Here is a 22,490-nt window from a genome sequence, read left to right as displayed (position 1 = left end):
ATTCTTCACTCTGAATYCCCTTAAGTCGCCATTCCCCAGGACATGCTTGCCTGCCTTTTGTGGCCTACATTTTCCAGAAGGATTTTCAGAGGAATGTGGCAGCCAATATACTACCCCTGACTGAGCTCTCCTAGAAATCTGGTCCCTTATCCGAGTGTCTCAAAAGGGAGGAAAGCAGTTTTGAATATTCAGGCCCAAATGAGGGATGAGGGGGAAAGAAGAAATAAGGGATCAGCCCCYGAAACGCATTAGCTATAATGAACAGTCTGATTGATGATAATCCCAACCCAAAATACGTGTGCTATTTTGGGCACCTGAAACTTGGACTTTTGCATAGCCTATCTGTTTTGATTCTGTCTGCAAGGGAATTAACATGGCTTGCCATTGGCAGATCCTAATCTTCCAAATATTCATTGCAACCATTTGTCTGTCAGGAGCAGGATTCTCTGTCACATTCAGGAACCCTTGTGACAGGCAGAAAATAATATCGTATGATGCTGACAATCAGATCATCTTGGGTATTGTCAGTCAGATCCACTACGGTTGCCAAGATCCCATCTGGAGACTTTCATTTGAAACAATGCCCTGTTTTGCTATAATCTGTCCTGAAGTGGGATTTCCCAATGTTTTGCCTGTTCAGCAGACTGGCTTATCTCAACCAGTCTGATTATCAGACAGTACAGTTTACAATAATAATGAGACAGCAGTTCACCCAATTTGACATGTCTTTGGGCAGTCACAAGCGACAAGCTTCTCCAAGACAGAGAAGGCATTTACACAAGTTGCCCTTGTTTGGCGAGGATGAAATAGAGTTTCAGCTTTTTGTTGAAGTCTCAATGCTCTGTCAGGATGGTGGGTTTCATAAAACACATTGAGTCATGAAAGGGGCAAAGATCTCCTTTCAAGTGGAAAAACCAACTCATACTACTAACAGTCCCTTTTTTTTTTTTTTTTTTGCCAGCAGAGCTAACTCTACTCAATTCGCTCTTGAATGAAACAAAGCTAAATTCCATTGAAAGGATAAACAGGAAGATCTTTAACTCCAGGAATGGGCTGCTCTATAAGAGATGAAAAGTTAAATGCACCCTGCAGCAATTGTTCAGCTCATAATGATTAAAAATAAGGCCCCAGTAAGATCCTTCAGGAGTATTATGGAGAATGATTAATGGAGAATTTCCTTTAGCCTTCAGTACCTCACCCATCCACCCCAAAAAACTTGGTTATCTGCATTTCTTTTTATTTTCATTATTTTAGGATTGCTAACACTATACTGATTTGACTCCAGTTTCTGACGAGAAAAAGAGTACAGCTATCATCTCTGTGTTCAGACTGACCTGCCAGTTACACAGTAATGGATCAGTGTGAGCAGAGCTGAGAGGACTGGAGTCAGAACGTGCCAGGCAATTAGGGTAACTATCTACTCAAGACCAAAAGCAAGCTCCTCAGGCTGGCACTTACTTTTTGCACTAGATGATCTCGTTAGAACATGTGACAGCAATAATGCTCACAAAATGGGAAGGTTCATGGTTGCTTGTTATTAAAAAAAAAAAAGATATTTCTTCTCTTACAAAAAGGCTTCTTTTTTTTTTTTTTTTGGACAGCAAGAAGTAAGCATACCAGCAGTAGATGTAATCTGAGTGGATCCCAAAGGCCATTTCACAATGGCTTTTACTCACTATGTCTTGTTCTTTGACCTCAAAGGGCATTTTGCATAAGTACCTTCCAAAAGAGCATCACATATAGGACCAAATCCCCTGGTCCCCCACCTCTTTGGGATACCTGGCAGTTTCAAAAGGCTCTGGGGGCCCATCCAGGAGACATTTGTACCCCTAATGGGGAGATGGACACTGCAGTAACAGAGAGGCTTTTGGAAGGAAGGACTTCAGCTTGTGATGCTACCCTGAAAAGCAGCTTTCCAGATACCTGTGGGCTGCCAACACCAGAGAGAGTCCTATTTAAAGTACTTTTTTTTTTTTTTTTAAACTGATGCTTGGGTCTGCTTGACATTCCCCAGAAGAAAATAGGCCTGGATGTCCCTGTGAAGTCTTCTCTCCCTGACCTTGCCTGCAGTGGGAGCCAGACCTCCTTGCTGGTCATCTGCACTTGTCCCAGGCTAAATCCACATACCTTTGTTTGCCTCTATGAGCTACAGCCTTGCTCCGTGCAGCTGGGAGGAAACCCTCAGCTACTTCTTCATAAAGTGAGAAAAAATTTTGTGTGCCAGTGAGGTGGTGCTTAGCAGAGGGCAGGCACCACCTCATAGCTTTTAGTAAGGCTGTAAACTTGCTGGACCAGACTAGGTTCATGTGTATAGACACCACTATCAGGCTTTGGAGTAAAACTATTAGCACAAATATTACACTCCTACCTTAGGCATATAGCAGTTTTTATACATATGCCACCAGAAAGAGGTTCTTGTTCCAGTCACTATTAACTTTAAATTTAGCCCCTTGCATTCTATATCAATACCAAAATCACTGGGCCATATATTCAATTTACTCAGATCCATTAAATTCCACTGATATGAATGGCAATGTATGGGTATGAATCAACTGCATAGGGCTGGGTAACAATCTCAGTATATTCAGATTTAAAGTCTTATTTTTCATGCTGCTAATGGCTGTGTTTCGGAAAGAACTTGGTAACTATTACTAGAGGGTTTCATGCTTTATCTAGTTAGAATGTTTTAAGATATATAAAAAACCTTACAACAATTTGAACAAAATATTCATTATCCTATTGATAAATCTACTAAATACAATGTGTTGTTCTGTCCCCAGTCCAGCTAGGACATCTGTTTTCTTGACTGTATGGTACTTAACACAATGAATCATTTGCCTCCAGTCATTCTGAGCCCTTTGCATGTTATGCTGCCTAAATCTTAGGAAAATTCCATGCTGTCTCCTCCAGATAGGCCAGCCATGTTGCTCTCCTTGCTCCCACAACAGCAAAAGTGTAATTTGCCTAACTCTTTCTCTCTCAGCAAAAAMCCCCAGAGACCTGTAGTTTACAAAGCCTCCCTTTTTGCCTACACAAATTCTCCCTTCTCAGACATKTGGAGCATATTTCAAAACGCCTTTAAGAGGCTTTCCTAGTCTCTATAGCTGCATCAATACTAATAAATAAAACAGGTTGTTCTCTGGTCCTTACGGCACAGCTCGCTAATGTCCTTCCCTGCAAAACAGAGGGGCCCAATTCAAACCCTCTCTGGGAACAGCCCCAGCCCAGGCTATGCCTTGGGGCATGCCTTGGTGTTTTCCCAGAGAGTGCAAACTGCAGTAGGGGCACACCGTCAGTTAAAGAGTATTAGACAGTCAGGGGGCACTGCCTGCACCTTCTTTGGTTTTCTAGTATACACAGAGCCTACAGCAAAACCTCTTGGGACATGCCTAGCTTGTGCGCCAGCAGGCCCTGCAGACTGGCTCTCTGGTCTGAGGGCACTGCCAGCGAGGTGAAAGAGCCTGGGGAAGGTGGGAGAGCTCAGCCAAAATATATTTCTATACATGGCTTGGTTCATGCTGAATATTGTCTGTTATAAAAGGTGGTTTTGTTTAAATCACCTAAGGCTTTTCAGTGAAGTGTTACTGGGCCATGGAATAGTGACCTATGAATCTGGAAAATGACTTTTTCAGGCTTCAAGAGGGCCAAGCATGGAGCTGGAACTCTAGGTGATGGGAAAAGCAGTGCCGCAGAATCAGAGCAGGGATGCAGTCTTGACACATGAGACTTGCTTGTCCCTGCGTAGTGCCTGGRCAGATAGTCTTTGCTGCCTCTGCATCAGCTTTCCCAAAGAAAAGCATCATTTCCAGGAAGTTTTCTGTATCTATGTGAAGTAGAGGTGGAAAGCAAAGGTAACATACTCTCATTACAGGGTGATACCTGGCCTAGAGCAGACATCATCCGGTGGGGATAACACAGGGGACTAGTTTTTCAAGTATGTTCACCAACCCAGACTATATACTGAGGAAAGGAACCCCTTCCCTTTGCACCATAGCTCCCTACCTGAGGGCTTATTTCAGGCTGGGAAAAGGGCAGTGTTTTCCAGCTGAAGGGGACCTACCTTGTGTCCCTGCTCTGCAGCATTCCTTGAAGGGGGGGTCTTCTGCTATAAGTGAAGGAGGAAGATGAGAAGACTAAGTTAAAGCTGAGTTAGGCACCTAAAACCAGCTATGTACATACCCCCTCTAGCCAGGAAATCTGCCTGATTAGGACTCCTTGCTCCAGATTTGCATCCCAAGCTACACTTAGCTACRCCAACTCAAAACACTGCTCCAGCTTGATTTCTAAGCCATTTTCAAAAACACTGGAGCAGGACACATGAATTTTACTGAGAACAGGAAAGAGACAAAGCCCTACCTAGAGGAAAGCCATAGTGCCTCGAACTGGGATTTGTAAGGAGGAGCCCAGGCTGAAACAGCTGTAGAGGCTCAATTAATTCCTCCCTCTCCTATAAGATGGGTGCTGAGAGCAACTATGTGTTGTAGTGACAGTTTGGAGGGTGGTCTAAGGGCTTTCCTGTTTCCTCTTTTGTATCTCACTAAAGAGGTAATAATTTAAACTTTCTGTAGTGGAGGGGTCTTTTTTCAGATCTTAACTCTAAGCGCTTGGGAAGTTCCCAGCTGCATGTTAGGCTGATCACAGGGCACAATGCTATTTATAATCAGTGGTATTAAGTGCTAACACAGAACTACTGTAAATGTTAAAACACTGCTTAGGCAGACTTCTTGTATCAGCCAGCCTTGGGCTGGTCCTGTAAAACCAGCCTTTAGGCCTGTTGCATGTACCTGGGGTCTGGGCAGGTCTAAGATCTAGAAAATAAGCAGGAAATCTCACAGGAAAAGTAGGTCTTTCACAGGACTGCTGCTGCTTTCTGTCTCTAGCTGCCTCTTCTTTCTTGCACAGGCTAGGAACTTAGACTGTAGCTTTTAAGAAAGAAAATGCCAAATATCTGGTACCAAAGAAAAATAGCAAATCTACCAGTTTTGAGGCTTTCTTAAAGGTTTTGGGAGAGTTTAGTTCATTAAATAGTAGAAATAAATAGCTCAGTATCTTTAATGGTTTGAAAGCATGGAGTATCACCAAAGAGACAGTATAGGGAAAAAATGGCTAAACTATTTCATAGTCCTCACTCAAAAATAGTTTGAACTTCAGCTAAAAGTTCTCTTTCACTTCAGAAAAGCGAGTTTTCCCATCACTAACAAAATAAACTAGGACACTTCACATAACTGTGCTTTAGACAGTTCAGTGGCAATAATTTGATTTTTAAATGTAATCTGTGAATGGTGACTACAGTCAGTTACCCAGCAACTACGTCATTTTGATCTATTGATTGTAAGATTAAAATGTCTATATTAGAAGAATGATGAGAATGAACAAGCTGCATTCCTAGAGACAAATTCTGTTCTTTTCAGCTTGTGTAGCTGAAAAATAGTAGTGTGTCTGACTGAAGGGACATATAAAGTTTTTAAAATTGCCCCAGGTCTCCTGACAGTCTTTGACTGTTAGGAAAACTTATTTGGCTTGCAGGAGGTTGCATAAGTACCGTGTTTTGCGTGAGGCAGGCGCTCCATTATTTATTAAATAGCAAAGTAAACAATCACATAAACCCACTGTGAATGGTCAGAACAAAAAAATTAGATTTTTGCCTTTGGGCAGAACAGCCCTTCCATACGCACCTTTGCTTTGACAGCTTTTTTTTTTTTTTCCAAAATATGCTTGCATTTTTAAAGCATGATGGTCTTGGCTAGCTTTCATCTGTGGCAGGGCATTCTTTTTTCCCTTCTACCAATTAAATTTCATAGAAAACACATGTAAGTCTTGCTCTTAAATGGGAGACTTATTCCAAATGCACAGATAATTCCTTGCTTGTTTAGTTTCCTTCCTTCAAGTAATGTGTGCTCATTGCTCAGCCGTTAACCTGCTTAGCATTTGCTAGTAACACAGTGGGAAAGTTCAACTCACTTCTGTGATTCTTCTCTTTTTTTCAGTTAAGGAGCCAAAACCTGTCCCAGAGCTGAGGGCCTGATTGACCAGAGTTGTGACTGCTGACTCTGCAATGAGGCTCAGAAATCGAGTCAAGAAGAGGACGTGCCATCGAAGAAACGCTTGTTGCAGAGCCGTGCTATTTCATGGCCATGTAAAACTGGGTTGTTGCAACAGTGATACTAGAGCTGGTCTTAGCAACGTTGCGTGGGCCTAGGTAGGAGTACCAGAAGTAACCAAGGACTGCTTGATGCTGTCGGTCCTGGGCCTTGAGCTGGTCTGGAGGTGCGGGAAGGAGCTGGGGTTACCTTATCGCCAGCCCAGGCAGGCTGCCACCACAGAGGGACCCAGAGAGGAGACTGGAGGGACCCTCGGCTCCCACAGCACTCGCCGATAGAGCCCAGCAGGAACAGCGTGTGCCCAGGAGCAGGGTGGCCAGCGTTGACCCTTCACCTCTTCCCTTGTGCGTTACGCAGCCCCACAACCTCTGGGACCCACACGGCATTTTCCCCGCAGCTTCCTCTAAAGGCAAACTGGATAGAAATGTTGCCTAGACTTCCACCCCCTTGGCCTCTACAGCTTAAGTCCGAGAATAGCTGGCATAAGCCATGTTGGTGAAGCCAACAAAATTGCTAGTTTACACATAAGAGCATTAAACTGGCCCAGCTTTGCTAGTAAAGAACATTCATAGGAGACCTGGCCTTTTGTTTTCCATCTTCGCATGCAGTGTCCCTCACCAGCCCTTTTCCTCGCTGACACCTTGGCCTGTATCACAGAATTTATTTTCTTGTTCTGTCCTTCACAAAGCATGCCGCAAACCTTTCACACACTCAATCACGCAGCAAAGCAAGACTGCACTCACCACAATATACCAGTCACTCTGAGGTTTAAATAATAGGGCTATAGAAAAATGATAAAGGAGGGAAAGAGGAAATTGCAAGAGTCAAGCTGGGAAGTAAATCAGGTATTAAGAAGGATTTTGCAAGGGAAAAGGTCAAAGTACTGGCAGATCATGGCATCATTCCAGGGAGAGCGGCTGGCAGGTTTACAGGCGGGGAAGACGGACACCAGCATCCTGCCTCCGCCTTTGCCTACCAGACAATGCATTGGGGAAGCAAAAGAAAAAGCCACGTAGTGCATCTCCTTTGCACAACGCCTTGGACAGGGCCAAGGACTCTTTCCTGACCACGGGGCAACCAGCTGATGCCCTGAAGCACAAGATTTAATTATCTCTATCTCTGTGCATGTATAACAGGAAGCATTAGAAGTTATAAAATTACCCAGACAGGTTTAAAATGCAGCCATAATGTTTTCCTCTTTGACTGCCTCTAGTAGTGAATGCCAGAGGTGTGTTCTGTGAAGAAGTCCGTCTTTGTATTTACTTTTATAATTCAAAACTCTACTTTTTAACCTGTTTTTATGAGATAACCTGGAAGGAAGACACTTTCCAGTATGCAGTATAATGACACTTCCTATCTGTAGGATCCCAGTGTGTTAGCACTGGACATTCCCAGAACAAAGATGTGGTCCCTGGTCCTCCAAACTGACAAAGGCTACCAGTAAACCTCCTTCTGCTTTTCCTTTCAAAGCAGGAACCCTGTTTCTCCATCTTTTATCCTGCATCAATGACGACACAAGTTGCTAGGACACACCACAGAAATGCCCAGAGGTGAGAATGAAGAAACTGTCCCAAGTGTTATCTTCAGACCTTTGCAGTCTTGGTCAGATCTTCTTCAGAAAGACAGAACCAAACCCCTTACACTGACTATACTTCTATACTACTATACTGACCACAAAGTCATTACAGTGAGTCATATTTCACTTAAATCCATTTTTCCCTAATTCACTAAGCTACCCTATTTTATTTCATGCTTACAGATGTCAGGCTTTTGTTTTCATCCTCCCTGACGTCTCCCAAACCTTCTTCCCTCAGCAGATCCTGTGCCTGTCTACCTACAAGAAGTGTTTCTAATATTTTGCAGGCATCCACTCATGTGCTGGATCTCTGTTTAGCACAGCAGAGGGAACTGAGGGAGACAGTTGCAGCTGAGATTTGACAGTACTATTTTCTGGTGCCTGCAGGGAGCTGCACTGCCCTTAGAAGCTGGATAGCAAAGGCTGAATAACTATGCATCAATTCTTCAATGGTAGGGAATACCAGAGTAACTAAAAGTGATGATGTCAGGGAGATAATCTGATTTGCTCTTTCCTATTTAAATTAAAATTCTTTATCCACAGCAAAGTTTTCCAAAGCCTATATTTCTGGGCAGTTTCATATAGGAGCAAAGGCCTTCTGGCCCACAGACTTTGGTCCTCTGCTATCAGAAGACACATTATATAAGTTCTTTCATAAACCAAAGGGTAATCAAGATTTTGCCTCTGTATTCCTGCTGTCAATCTATTCCAGATGACCACAACTAGGAAGCTGGAAATTAAGAAAACAATACTGTAGCATAGTGCTTTCACTGCTTAAAGCAACCTAGTGTTACCAGCAAGCTTCCCTGCATCACCATTTTTAATTCTGCCAGCTCAATGGGTTATTGTTAGGCAATTAGCCCAAATGCTTAAAGCAATGCTCAAGCATTTGATGTAGATTGCTTCTGCTAGGAGAAGAAATTAATGTTTTAGTCAAGAGTTTCTCTAACTTAGTCCTATTTTACTTACAAAGCAAACTGACAGATGTCCTGCTTCTCCAAATACAGTAGTGTGCTTTTCTGCTCACACTTCTAAGCCTCTTGCCAGCCAAAACTGCTCAAAAAACTTACTGTCACTTGGCCTTATCTCTGCACCCATACTTCATTTGATACCGCCTTGATTTTGTTGGTAGCGCCTATCAGATCAATTGTCATTTAACTGAGGGGGATTGAACTGTTCTCTCATTTAATCCTAGATAAGATATCTACTAGCTCTGGTGGAGTATGCAATTGCTCACAGATATAAGACATGCTGGAAGAGTCACCCCTTCTTCAGTGTAAAAATGTTAAATATGAAAAGCTCCACATAAACCCTTTTGTCATCTCTCAGTCAACATATTTCACCATGAACAGTGCTAAAGCCCTGAAATCTTTTCCCATTGCTTATCCAGATATTAATTGATAAAAGATTTTGCCCTTTGTCCCATGGTTAGTTATTTGCTTTAATGTATCCCTTATTGGAAGTTTTATCAAAAGCTTTTTGAGAAGCTGAGAAAATGCTAATGCTTTTCATATTCTCTTCTAGTGAATCCTAACAGCTTTCTGCTTTGTAGAAACAGTACTGATTTGGTAGCATAGCCTGCTTTGAACAACTGCGAAAAGTGCAAAGCATGGGAGATTTTGGCAATTTATCTAGATACACTAGCCCGGCCTGCATGGGGCTCAGTTTCCTTGCAATATCCCATTCCTACATGTGCACACAGGTTCTCTCTCATCAGAAAAAAAAGCTTTGCATTTGATTCTCCTCTACAATGATGTAGCCTGACAGGTTACTGACAGAACAAAAGGATTTTAAAATAATTTACACCCATGTTAGTGTCCTACTACAGAGACAAAGTAAGACCAGTGCATATGAGAATTTATATTTCTTACTTTCAATATATCATTTATATTTCATTTTTTTAGGGTTGCTGAATGTGTAATATCTTGTCCCAGTGGAAGCCTTTACAGAGGATCTAGAGGATCTCTACCACCCACTGCATTTTTCAAGTAGCTCTGTGATATATCAGCTGGTATCAGTCATCTGATCTCCTGCAAAAGAGCCTTGAAAGATGACTTTCCATATCATCTTCCTCAGTTCACCATGATACAGCTTCCTTCTCCTTTTGCTATACTTCTTAAATGGTCGTCTTGGCAGGGACCAGTGACACATACTGCCTTTTGCTTCTGAGAGACTGAAATAATTTGTAGCTATTATTTACCCTAATATCTGGCACTGTAACACTCATATCATTCACCCTTTCAGTTTCATCTTTATGCCTAATGTGGCAATGTTTGCGCCATTCCAAGGTAATTGTTATGCTTGGATGGGTGTTTCTTTTTATATACAAAAGAGACTGGTGGGGTCAGGGTGGGGGTTCAAGTCTCAATAAATCTTTGGGTTTCTACTTGATCATGCAAGTTTTACTCTTTTCACATCACCCATGTTGCACACGGCAACTGTGAGGAAAAAGCAAGCTACATAAACAGTGAAAGATGATGTCAGTATTTCTGGTGTTCATGGGCAAAGTCAGTCTGACTCCAAGAGAAACTTTACAGCATCTGAGCTCTGGAGGAGGAGGAGACATAAAACCACATAACCTGGTGCACCCACACACTATGCAGTCTCACATGGGAGGCCCCCTTTCCATGGGAGCCAGCGACTCTCGTCCTATTCGGCCTTGGACAACACTACCTGCTCCAACCCACTGCAGCTCCACGAGGGTCTTTGGAAGCAGCTGGGAAACAGAGCTAAAAATAGGCTAACCTTTGTCATGTACATAAGGACTGAACTTCAGGACAAGGGATCCACAAACAAAACACAATGCAGGTGGTGGTCATATGTCATGGCAAATGAAAGAAACTTAAGCATATGCCACTGCTGCTTTGTGACAACGGATCAGTTACAGGGAAGCAAAAACACCCTAAGAGAAATGTTGGGGATTTTATGATGGAAAGGGGAAGGCAAAAACCAGTAAGAAGAGAAGGCTTATTCTAAAACACAAGAAAGGAAATACAATGCAGGTATTTTCAAAGAGAAATGCCCAAGTAGCTCACCTGAAAAACAGCACCCACAAGATCTTGTAGGCATTTAGAGGCTAAAGAGAAGCTGGATGACTGAAAGATGAAATGGAAAAGAAAAGCAAAGCAGAGAGATCTATTTTAAAATGTGCTTCTCACACTCCCAATACAGGGTGAGATGCTACTAGAGTGCCAGCTGTAGGATACAGGGGCTGGTGCTGAGACAGAAGCATCATATGAATTAGGGCAATTCAAAGCCAACAATCATTGGGACAAGTGAAGGAATTAACCCTGATTATTAGAGGAGACTAGAAACCAAATGCCAAAGCCAAGGGCACAGAGCCCCATTTGGGGTTGGAGATTTTCCAGCTTGCTGCAAAAGCAAAGAAAATGTGGTAAAATCCCAGGCTTCCAGATGGAGAATGGGGTTAATCCACTAGAAAAAGGTACATAAGTATCCAAAAATCACAAAAAGGAGAAATCTGATTTCTTCCTACCCAGTCAGAATGGAGAATGAAAGATACAGAATTAAAAACTGAAGCCTTATGTGGCCTATTTTGGATGTATGGTATATGGAGCAATTTTTTTGCTGGATTCTACCAACTTTAATACTATAATCATTTAGTGAAATGGAAATTTGTTACAAAGAAACTCTAACTCTTTTATCTGGTTTATTAGAGTATCCTGTTATAATGTGGTGGCTGCATTGCTAACTGTTTCTGATCCTGTCCACTGGCATCGAGGCTATATTCTACGGAAAATTTCTGTTACTGGCAGCGTCCCCGTGCTTCTGTCACATCTCCTTGTGGCCTCTTCACTGAACACAGATTGTAATGCAAGGCAATGAATCAGCAGCACAAGAAACAGACTGATGTCCAAGGAGGGAGATTGAAAATGGGAAGGGAAGGCTTTTAGTCCTAAGGCAGCTGTTATCTTAGTTTGTATAACAGCTTGAGGGAGAAATAAAGAGCAAATTAAAGATGGTTCATTTTTCCTACAATCAAAAAAACAGGCAAATGGGCCAACTCCTTAATAATAGCTAGGCTGTGCACACCCTCACGTGTGCTCACCCACAGACATGCACAAACAGAGTTTTATGTGCAATGTAATGGGATGCTTTTGCCAGTGAACTGAGAGTGAAAATTAATCTGCTTTGATGGCAAAGCTGCAAGTATATTAAGAACAAAACTGAATAAAGACAAGAAATCAGGCCATTGTCATAAAATGTTGGCCTGTGTTATTATTTGGATAGAAGATCACCAAAATAAAAGTTGTTCTAGAAAATAGTTTTGGTGATTTAGTATATAGTATACCTCCAAGTCAATACTGAAATCATGCTCCCACAGATGATTAGGAAGAGCTATGCTGTTAGAGGCTCTGTAAAAGAAAGTGCTCTTTAAAAGGTCCCATGGCACCTTGCACAAGAGTAGGTGATATTAATCAAGGTGTCCAAAACAAAATCCATATCTTGGTTATTATATTCAGAAGATGCTTAGAATTCCCTGTAGTTTCTATCATCTTTATTTTCTTTCCTGAATTATTGGGTTCTGTTGCTGTGCTCTGTTCATCACTTTCTTAGAGTTCACCCTGGAAGTGGCTGCATTCATTAACAAAAGAAGGTACATTAAGCACTCATGCATTCAGAATACTTATGACTGAGTTATGTAGATATTCCAAGTGGCACTTTTATTCCATGGACTTGTATTGTACAGTTATGTCAACTAGAAAAACTACTTTTCAAAGCTTTAGCAAGTTTATGCAAATTGTTGTTGGAGTTCTCAGTCTGCATTCATCTTCTTACAAAGTCTTAGCTCCTAACTCRGCAAAGCACTTCAAATAGGTTAATGATTGCACTGATTTCAACCCACTAGTAAAATTAAGAAAGTATTTCATTAATTGGCTACATCAGCATTTTATTTGTCTGCATTCCAACTAAGTATGCTTCAGAGGAGCCACTGGACTCTTTAAATGACTCATGTCAGTCTGAGTAAAGGCTGAAAACTGTCTATGTCCCATTTATTCATTAGACAACCTGTAAAAAATCCCAGCCTCAGCACAGTCAGTGWATGATTTGACTGTAGCAAAGCCAAAATTTTGCTCCAGCATTCAAGTTCCAGAGTACCTGGGTGTTCTCTCCTGATTTGTAATACTGTCTGTATAATAATTAATTTCAAATACAGAGGATGAAAGTTCAGTTGTCTTCAGCTGGGCACCTATATGCAGGTTCAATTTGTTAGATTGTTACCTGTGAAAATAGTATATTGGCTATGAAAACCCTGTTTAAACAAACCCATCTTTTTTGATGTTTCTTTATCTCAGGCTCTCTTTAATGCAATGTCAAAGGGTCATAAGGAAGTATGTGAGAGTTAGTAAGAAGAGCTGACACTGGTAACAGGAAGACTGGCCCAACTGTAAGAGTTAAAATAGTTACAATTGCATCAGCTTAAGAGAGTAGCTTAGAAGGGCAAAGTGTTTTACAGTTCCTCGGGAACTCTTCGTTGCCTAACATTCTTACCTATTCGGTCCAGGCATATTGGCCTCTGCTATGCCAATGGTGGTTGCCTTAATTGCCTACCTTGTAAGTATTCAGACTTGTCTTTCCATGCTTTCACCCTGCCACACTTAATCTTGGCAGGAACTCTCCATAAATACTTCCAAAGCTCACTTATTATCTTTCTTTCAAACCTTCACTGATATTTTCCTTTGCAATGCTTAAAAAGAAAACTGAACATATTGGCCCCTGCTGTACAGCTGCCACAGCCTTGCAGGCTGACCAGTGTTGTCCCATTATTTCCTCATGTCCCCTCCTCACTGTCTGTCTAGCCATAGTCTTCTGTAGGTTTTGCTCTTTTACAGACTAGTTGCAGGTTTTTCTGTGTTTGGATATTGCGTGGGACAATGCAATCCCGTTCTGTGACTAGACTTTTGGGTGCTCATGTAGCATCTGTGCTTGTAATAGTAATAATGGTTGTTAGTAATAGTAATCACGAATTCAGACAGTTTTGTTAGCTAAGGACTATTATCTAGGTTGAGGATTATCCATGCTGTGGATGCAGAGACTGGAGCAGATACCTTGCAGGAGTTCAACAGGGGTGCAAGCCTCTCAGAAACGTTACACTGTTTCCAAAGTCAATGCGAGTCCAGAAGCAATGCACTCACTTCTGTGTGTCTCCAGCCCATGCTAATAAACTCCATTGGGCTGCATGTCAAGCTAGTTCAGATGTCCCTGCATCACTGCGGCCCCAGGGAGCATGGTACAGGGAACTCACGCAGGGGGCCTCACAAGGCTCTTCATAAAATCAGCCTGCATGTACATGGGCCTGCCCTGCATCAGAGATGAAAAACTGAGCTGTCTTTGGACCATGCTCACTGGCCACCCATGCTCTGGCAGGATGTATTACCTCAGGCCCACATGTTGCAAGGACCAAAGACCTTCTCTGAACACCTCCATGTTTGAAATCCTGATACCAACTTGGCAAGTTGTGCCCAACTCTCCTTAAAATGCTCTGAAGTGTTTGTGTCACATCCTACCTTCTTTTTCAAGTGTCAGAGGGTAACTGCTCTCCTCCTATTACTGCCACCTGGTTCAGGAGAAAGGGCACACAATTCCCCCCACTGCTGATGTGAAGATCTTGCCTGCGAACTATGTGGTAATTTATATTCCTGGTATGCTGCTGTCTTGGTTTATGGACACAGTATCACTAACATAGGCTTCCAAAATTCTGAGTCCAGCCACTGCTGGTCCTGGTTTCAGTAGCATGAGATGGTTCAATGGTTTCCAGAAATCCCCCCTGCATGTGTAATCACTCAGAGGAATGCTGGRCAAGTCACGCTTGCTGTGAGCATGGTCACACTCCTGTGGACTCGTTGCAAATTCAGTCACTGCATTCACTTGTTTCCATTGCCTCCAGGCCTGGAGGTGCCGCAGAAACGGTTTCTTTCTGCACTCGGAAAGTAGCATTGTATCTAATTTATGAAGCAAATAGGAGTTCTCAAGCATGGAAAGCTGCCACATTCTCAACCTCCTTCTTTCCCATATCAACAAGGCAGTGTGTAGGATGTGACTTCTCACTGCCCATGGGGACTTTCAGTTTATGTTCGGAGCTAGTCAAAATTCAGGTGCTGACTATCTACGAGGTAAGGAGTGGTGGCAATCTGTTTTGCTATCAGGATCCAAAGACTCAGAGTAGACTGCTCAAAGAGAGAAATAGAAAGTGAAGTTTGGCTATCCAACAAATTAAGAACAGCAACCACAACAAAATTACCATCCATAAGGCAATCATTTCATGGCCCTGAAGCAGTGACCATGCTGCTGTTGTTAAAAAGAAGATATAAATGGAAAATCAATTCCAGATATATCACAGAAGGGAATTAAGTGTATTCCTTAGCTATAATGACTTATGAGGTCAGCATGGCTTATGCCACATTCTCAGTTTTTGTCTTCCTTGAAGAGACATTTTATTTTAAAAGAAAAGTGACTAATGAGCAGATTTTTTTGTTATTATGACTATGTGTTTTTCCTCTACTAACAATGTTTGAATCACACAAAAATAAAATAAATCTTTATTCCCTTAGTCCTTGAACTATAAGACTGCTGGTACCCCTCACTGCATTATTAAAACAAAATTATAGAAGGGGGCCTCTTACTGCTCTAATCACTTCTCACTTCTGCTAGAAATAGCTCAGTAAGGACTACCCAGGCAGTATCCATTCATCAAAGCTGTTTTGCATTAGGCCAAGCAGAGGTCAGACTCCACAGAAGATCAGTTAAAAGCCTGGTTTGGGTTTTGTGTTGCTGTTTGTTTTTTGAATATTCTGAGTTAGATTCCCCTTCCTGATGTGATTATCATCTTAAAAAAGTTGGGGATTGCTAATGTTTTTATGTTTGAAAAGAGAGGACAGCTAAAAGTCTTAACCCTGACTGCAACTTTAACCATGGACAGTGTAGCTTCTCGCCATAGCATGACTTTTGCATTGTCTAAAAAAAGAGAGAGAGAGAGACATGACATAATCAACAGCTTAAAATAAATTGCAATAGATACACAAATTAGGATAATGATTACACATGCCACATACACATGTATACCTCATTCTTGCCAAGTAAAGTAATTGGTTACAGGCACAAATCAAGTGAATGATTACCACAGAGATTTTCATCTCCAGTAAATCAAAATGCCTGTGCAATTTCAGCAATACACATACTTGTTCAAATACTTGCTGCCAGGTCCTCTGCCACGCCAGGCTTAGCCCTGGGGAAGCTGATGCTTCCTTGGTCTGGCTCTGCTCAAGGCAGCGGGGACGACACCGAGAGACCAAGGCAGCCAGGACTGTGGTGGGTAACCAGCCACGCGTCCTCGGCCGGCCTCAGCGGGGCCACTGCCTTCGTCTCTGCCAGCTAGAGAGAAGTAGCAATTTCTGCTCCCTTTGTGCCAGTGGAGCAGAGCCAGACAGAGACACGCTGCATGTTTTTCCAACTTCTGCCCTCATCCCCATAATGGTGGGAAGCAGTGCTGGAAAGCTGGAGTGCTTTGCACAGGCCTGTGGCTGCTGCATGCTAGTTGCAGTCAGCTATGCAGAAACCACTGAAGCAAGCAACTCCCAAAGACGTGTGTTTTGGAAACCTTATTTGCATGATACAGTGGGACTACTTTGGCAAAGGTTTTCTTCAGCAATTGAAGTGGTCTCTCTCACAACTTGACTTAGTCCCTGCCTCATTACACTAATATTTATTAGGGTTATTGCAGCCAGGGGCACAACACTCCCTGATTTCTGATCACATGTCAGGATCATTTTACTGCCATTTTTACTGGCTACATTTCGGGAAGATCTTTAAAAACTATCATGATGATAAAGTTAAAATACTGGAGACAGGTTGTTCAACAAGAGTCTTCTCTTGCTGATTGTCTGTCAGGCAAGTGTTTTGCTTTCCTCGCTGTGCAATGCATTGTAGCAACATGAAGTGAGCAGAGCTCTGCCCAAGCAGCGTTAGGGACAGGAACAACAAGCAGCTGCCTTCTCAGAAGTTAGGGCCAACACAACAACAACAAAGCAAATTTCCAGACATGAAACACATCTAAATCCCCTTGCAATTATAGTTCCCTGTTAAGCCATCAAGCATGCTGAATCTAAGCCATGTGAAATTTTACTTGGGAGCTCAGAAGACAGTTGGGAAGGCAGTGAAAGAGGATTCTTGCTTTCCCTAGGAAGCAGCAGGAATAATGAGCCTGTGGTGCTGTGCCTCCTCCCTGCCACCCCTGCACACATACCCCATAGCTCCATTTACCCGTGCCGGTGCAGATGAGGACGGTGAAATAACCGTGCCCGGAGGTTTGCTTCCCCTGGCTCTCAGCCAGGCTGCCTGTAAGAGCTGCCCCCTTGCAAGGGACCCGTGAGGCATCCTGGCAATGAACTTGGCTCTTGCCTGGGGCCAAGCAGCTGCAGATTTCAGAGGGCAATATTGTCTGCTTCCTTTACACTAAGATAAAGAAAGGTTTTCCTACCTATGCGCAAAACATGCCTCACTGAAAACTGGATAAGCTTAGCATGGGCATTCAAATCCAGAGATGTGGCTGGAAAGACAAGCTTTGTTGAAGGGCTCTTCAGCTTTGGCCTGTTTTCTGCTTCATCCCGACACATTTGAAAGGTGTCCCATACTATATCAAGTCAAAGCATTCCAGAACTTGAAGCTCCTCCAAGTCATATTTACTGTCAGAAAGAGGTTAAACAAACAAACTAAACCCCAGGGAAAACCCAGTAATCTGCATAAGGGTAGCAACAGTCTCTCTTCCAGAGGAAACCCCACACCAGCCATGCCATTTCATCTCTGCTAATGCTACTAAAAAACATCCCACCTTCCTCCCGTGTGTTCATATGTGATGTCCTAGCATGCACCTGTTTAAACTAGCCACCACAGACCTGCCCCTCAACATGCAAAAAGTAATTGCATACTAATTTTCATTGATGTCTTTGCCTTCAAAGTTAGACACACTGCTGGAATCTTTCAATTCCAGCTTCCCTGTCCCCAGATGGCAGTAATTTCTCAGTGAAGTTAAAATCACAACCCCATCAGCAATCTTCATGAAAGGTCAAGTTTGTAAGGAAGGGTGAGGGCTTTGCTTCAGTAGAAAAATTTAAAAATACTTGTATCTAAACACCTGCATAATATCTTTATGTTTGACAGTGGAACTGCTCTTGGTGTGTTTCACATCAAAGCCAGGACACCATTTTCATCTAGTTGTCCTTTGCTGAAGTCAGGTATGTTGATCAGAATAAAATTCCCTGACTGTCTTACATGCTAGGCTACGTTTTCTCCATCCTTTTATAGGTGTTTATTGTTGGATATGTGTTTTGCTTAGATGTGGAAGGGCATGATATCCTTCATGCAGTGTTTGAACCCCCTGAGAACTCATTGCAGTCCAAACTCCATACAGTGAACTGACTGTTATGTGACCTTTAGACATAATGCCATAAATCCAACCACTCCTCCTGTATCAGTGGGGAGAGAAAAAAAAGGCAGTCTGTGAAATGGTACTGTGGTTCAAATGTTAAGGACTAGCACTCCAGAGGCTAAACATCTTTGCATTGAACAAGAGATATGGCTATGAAATCAGGTCAAATCTTTTTTTATGATAGAGTCAATTAAAATATCAGTTAAAGACTTAAGAAAATACTTCATGTTTTGTTCTGAGGAAAGACGTTACCATAAGGCCTGAACACTTCAAAGGGTTTCCACCAGGAAGTACAGCTCACTGGGAATGTGATTTGAACGATCAGCTCCGTGAGAGCCATATTTTGGAATGTAGGATCTAAGTTATGTCCTTGTTTGTACATGCCTCTACGGCAACAGTAAATCATGTCTTCACCCCCAAGGTATGGCATAGAAATTCAGAGGCTCAATGCACTGATGGTGCCATCTCAACATAGGCACCCGTCTTTAAGAAAACAAAAAAAGAGAGAGAGAGAGAGAGTGTTGGACTGAAGTGATGTTCTTGTACTAATACTTAGCACATACGCTTTTCATCCAGAGATCTTTCATCAGAGAACATTATCATCTCCTTTGAAAAAGATGTAGTAGAATTCAAATCCATCCAAACTTTGCTAAACCCCAGGATTAGGAGTGAGATTTGTGTGGAAGTGACAAATCTCAGAAGCATGCCAGGATCTAATAGGAACAACTAGAATCAGTCAGCTAAACACGTTCTGCCGGGCCCTTGGCAAACTATTCTCTGCCCTAATGCACGGAGAGAAGTAGATTAGAGAATCAAAAGGGGTGTATTACAGTATAAGATGCTGGAGCTGGTTATAAGTATATTAGCATAACAAAAAGGAATGTACCAAGAAGGGAGAGCTGCCAAGGGGAGTGCCTGGTAATTGCAGTCTCAGGAAGAGCAAACAGAGCTCCTGCAGAGGCTGGGTGGGAGTGAGCACAGCTAAAGCATGCAAGGTTTTCTAAGGGTTTTAGGGAAAATAATGAAACTCTAATTCTTTCTGATTTGATCCCGTGCAGTTGTGCAGAAGAACAAAAGAGCTCACTCAGTACTTAGCAGAGGAAATATTTCTGCACTTCCAAAGTACTTGCTGTTTGGACAGGTGATGAAGAGAAAAGTACATATCTAAATTTACTCCTAGGAGTCACCGGTAGAGCAGCAACTCAATAGGCATGTCAAAGTGCATTCTCCTATTCCAACTGGCTCAAGAAAAAGAAGTAAAGTTTAGTGTACTTCTTGTTGCCAGCAGATATATGTCCCCACCATATACCTCTGACAACGAGAGCCTCTAACCCACAGGCACTGAGCCATGTAACACCAGGATGGTGCAGTGTCACTGAGCAGATGTGGGAGAAGGGCCTCCTCAGAGAAGAGCAGCATCAGGTTTGTCCAGTTCTTTAATTTATTGGGGTAGAAGAGTAAACACAGTAAAAACTGTTCAGATGGGTGGGGGGAAAAAAAAGAAAAAGAAATTGGTGCAAATGGAACCAGAAAGGAAGCTGAAGAGTAAGAGAGCAGGGATAAAGAAAATAGTTAAGTTCACATGCCCATCATTTTGAGATGATAATTTTGGGCTGATTCCAGTGTTCTACTTGGCATGAATGATTTCATTTATTTCAGGACACAGAAAATGGTTTGTTCAACCAAACATATTTTTGTTTCAAAATGGGAAAAGCTACTCCATACAATGCTTGTTTCCTTTTTTTAATATAATAAAGAAAAAATTTGACACTTTCAAAAATTCTCTCTTCCCACCCTCTTTTCTGTTTCAATGGAAGTATTTGCCAAACATGATCTAAATTTAAGAAGTATTTTATTCTACCTACAGCTGATTTTTTATTTGGGAGGGGAGTTTGACTGAAGGGGGGAAACAACTGCCGCGTTTAACTTCTCATAAGACTTGCCCAAGAATTGGAAAAAAACATCTCTTTAATACCACAGGTTCAAAGCTCCATCCCTCCTGCCTGACCTGGGCAGTCATTTTAAGCTCTCTGCAGCTATTTCTAAACTGTGGAAGCCAGAAGTATTTCCCAGCATCTCTGTGCAAATCTATACCCTCCCTATCGTCCTTGCTCCCTCAAGGCACATCCAGGAAGGACACCACCCATGGGGGAGAACATGGAAAGCTATGCCCAAGTAGAAGCTAAACTACGTGGCTCCAGGCTACATACTATATTTGCAGAAGCTAGCATACAAATTGGTGGACTTAAGTTTGTCTAGGTGTCTGGAGCAGAAATAGCAGGAAAACCAGAGAGAAGGCAGTAAGCAAGCAGTAGACAGACCTGAAGAGAAGATGAGAGAGAAATTTAGAGGCCAAGAATTGCTAAAAGAGTTGTGATCAAAAAGGAGGTCTCCTACTGCTTGCCTCCACCTGAGTTCAGGGTGCCAGGATTCTGATAAACAGGAAAAGTTCAAAGATATCTGGCTCCATTGTCCATTTTTCTCCAAGAGAAAAATGACAAAACCAGAAAACCTTTGGCTGCCCATGTAGGTCACACTGGAAAAACAATGCGATGGGAATGAATGTCTCATGATGTTATTTATTGGGATAAAAGTGTCAAGTAGTGCAAAGAGGCTTACACACTCAAGTCAGTTGTGTTGTTAATGCAGCTTGTACTGCTCAAACAACTCCCCAGGTACCGCTTCAAAAGTTACCTGGCCTTGCCACATGATCTCCAAGCAAGCGAGCCAAGGTTTTTAACAATATCTATTTTCCTCTGTTTCACAGGTCAGTGCTTGTTTTAAACAGGCAATGTTCTCGCAAAAGATTTATTGTCAAAGGCAGCATAGAAAATATTTGTGCAAAACTAACAACATTGCTTCTGTTGAGGAGGAATTCACCTCCCTGCAATATAGGTGAGAAAGAATTTCACTTTGAAATACGCATTTTATCTGTGCAGGATCATGGTCCCATAATTCTTTGCAGCATTTCAATAGCACTTACACAGAAAAAGGTTTGTTCACTCACAGAACAAGCAACACCATGAAGCTAACTGCACTGATTCCAAGCAGTATTTTGCCAGTGCAAACTCGTGAACTGTTAGCAGCCAAATACGCTTACGATGTATTCAAGCCAGAGAGCTACTGCCTACCAGTTCAGGTCATATTTCTTCTCCTGTTCGTCTTTAAATTATGTGCTTCCATAGGGCTAAGTTGCTTCCATGTTGTGTGCATGTTTCTTTAATACAAGTGTGTAGCTGGCAATAACTTTTTGGGTTGTCTGGCTGTGAACTTCACATTTCAGTTCATTTTGTGTTGCCCGCTGTTGTTTCTAGCCGATGTCAGCCAAAACCCCTTACTGTGTTTCTCCTATATCTAAGAGCAGAACTATTCTTATGCAGATGTCTACCACTACAAACAATGTAGCAAAAATAGTGCTAAAAAAAGGGGGGGTTCTGCTATAAATACTTTTATTGCTGGCATAGGTGATTTACTGCCCACTTAGTTAATCCCTATAAAATAGCACAGCTAAACGCCTTTAAGTTACATGCATACAGATGACTAATTAAATACACAGTTAAATAGCTTGACCTGGCACAATTCTGACCATTAAAATCATTAAAGAAATAGAGCTTGCAGCTCCCTCAAGGCAAAGTCTTCCAATGAATAATTTTGCTCTCACAATGACTTGAGGTAATTTGGGATGAACAGGGTACTTACAAGCAAGAGGGATAGATACCCAGCTACCTGACTCCTTCTCTCAGCCTGTGACCCCAAATCCTTGTTCTGTGCCATGGAGACTCTGGTAGCAGGACACAGAGGACACTAGGAACAGGGCAGAAGTTAAAACAAATTAACCAGATGTAGTAGCTCATATTTTATGACAAAGTCTCAGTTAAATTAAAACCTTTTTTCATAATGTCTCTGTACAATTGTGGCAGGAAATCAGCCAGTATCATAAAGCTCATCCCTCTGCTAGTGTCCCCTCACCCTTCGTCTTCTCAGCAGGGAGCTCAGGGAYTGAGCAGGCCTGAGCAAAGGTGCAAGGTGCTCTCACTTCTAACTGGGGCTAGGTTGATGGGATGCCAAAGCTGGGCACACAAGCCCCACTGCTGGTGCCTTTTGCAGTGTTTCTTGGGCTGAGCTGTGGACCTGCCTGGGCTGGGACTTCAGTTTGGCTCTTTGCATGATAGGTTACTACATGCACATGCACACACACACACACGCACATGCACACACACACACGCACATGCACACAGGCATGCACAATGGTCAACAAAGATTTTAGGCTTTTCTCTGGATACTTTCTGGAGGCTGATTTGGTACAGGTGCCTCCACAGCTGGCAGGGAACTGACAGGAGCCCCCTCTGCTAACAAGACGCACCCC

The sequence above is a fragment of the Apteryx rowi genome, unplaced genomic scaffold (genome assembly GCF_003343035.1).
Source record: "Apteryx rowi isolate R43461 unplaced genomic scaffold, aptRow1 scaffold_377, whole genome shotgun sequence".
Lineage (NCBI taxonomy): Eukaryota > Metazoa > Chordata > Aves > Apterygiformes > Apterygidae > Apteryx > Apteryx rowi.
This window is presented reverse-complemented; position numbering follows the sequence as displayed.